At 41.7% G+C, this 441-nt stretch overlaps 1 protein-coding gene across 1 annotated transcript in view; it reads left to right on the top strand.

The window, feature by feature from the left end:
- Positions 1-441, top strand: part of lias (lipoic acid synthetase) — an 8,514-nt gene that overhangs the window by 5,719 nt on the left and 2,354 nt on the right. The window lies entirely within an intron of this gene.

Raw genomic sequence — 441 nt, 5'->3', positions numbered from 1 at the left:
CTGCCCCCTTTGGAAAGTATCACAGCTTAGAAACGCTTCTTGGAGCAAGCCAAGACTCTTTCAATTCTTGTTGGAGATATCTTCGCCCATTCTTCCTTCCACTCACAGTCTTCAGTTTTCTGATAGAGTTTCCGGGCTGTTCTGTCACCCACATGCTCTTTTAAGGTCTATCCATAGATTTTCAATTGTGTTGAGGTCAGGAGGGTGTGAAGGCCATGGCAAAACCTTCAGTTTTTATGGCTCGTATCCAGTGGATTTTGAGGTGTGTTTAGGATCATTATCCATTTGTAGAAGCCATCTCTCTTTAACTTCAGTTTTTTTACCAGGATGGCATCAAGTTAGCGTCCAAAATTTGCTGAAATTTTATTGAATCCATTTTTTACCTTCTACTCGTGAAATGTTCCCTGTGCCACTGGCTGCAATACAACCCCAAAGAATGAT

This window comes from Etheostoma spectabile, chromosome 2 (assembly GCF_008692095.1).
Source record: "Etheostoma spectabile isolate EspeVRDwgs_2016 chromosome 2, UIUC_Espe_1.0, whole genome shotgun sequence".
NCBI lineage: Eukaryota > Metazoa > Chordata > Actinopteri > Perciformes > Percidae > Etheostoma > Etheostoma spectabile.
The sequence above is the reverse complement of the archived record's forward strand: the minus strand, read 5'-3'. Positions and strand labels throughout refer to the sequence as shown.